The sequence below is a fragment of the Nannospalax galili genome, unplaced genomic scaffold (genome assembly GCF_000622305.1).
Source record: "Nannospalax galili isolate Female #2095 unplaced genomic scaffold, S.galili_v1.0 scaffold9, whole genome shotgun sequence".
Classification (NCBI taxonomy): Eukaryota; Metazoa; Chordata; class Mammalia; order Rodentia; family Spalacidae; genus Nannospalax; species Nannospalax galili.
This window is the reverse complement of record NW_008360332.1, coordinates 7,908,466-7,909,373: the sequence shown is the minus strand read 5'-3', so window position 1 is coordinate 7,909,373 and position 908 is coordinate 7,908,466.

Genomic DNA, 908 nt, shown 5'->3' with positions numbered 1-908 from the left:
TGTTATTATTGATGGTGCTTATGTTTCATTAATTATTTTATCATTAGTTATTACTTTTATTATTTTTTATTTTCTAATTCTCTTTTTAGCTTCTCAAGTTGATTGCTTAGGTAATTTATTTTGTTTATTTTATTGTTATGTAGGAATAAATGTTAAACAAGTATACTCATTACTATTTTGTCTATATGCCCTAAATTTTAATATATAGTGCTTCAATCTAGACAATATCTCTGTGTCACTGATATATTTCACATTTACTACATAATTCATGTTTCATTTCAGTTTTTACTTTCTGATTGCATACCAGATTAGGGAGACTTAGTACATTGAATGCTGAGTCTGTTTTGCTAACATCTTGGTTGTCCTTGAATAACATAGATAAAGTAAAAATTTGGCTGTATTGCTTTTTTTGTTAGTATATTTGTTAGAGCTATTCTTTCTACATAGCCCAAGCTGACTTTCCACTACAGTCCTTTACCCCACCCTCTCAAGTGCTGGGATTCAAATGTGTAGCAGCACATCTGGCCTAGGTTGTACCAATTTCTACTCTACTTTAAAATAATATCTCTAGGTTGATACGTGAATTCTGTAAAAATGGCAAACATTTCACTTTTTTCACCTATAGTTACTACGTATTATTTCTGTGTAAAATATTTACCCTGCACAAAATATTAACTTCCAAAATACAGTTTTAATTAGGCTTAGTTATCAGATCACAGCTGAAAAAGGGAAAGATTTTATAAAGGTAAATTAATAATTGACTTCATTAGAATCATCACAACTGTATCCATGTGTGGGAATATCACAGTGAATCTCATTGAGTGCTAATAAAAAAAGAAAATGACTTCAGTGGGTAACACATTCTGTGACACGGTGTTGGCAGTTAGGGCGAGCATTTGAGATCTTAG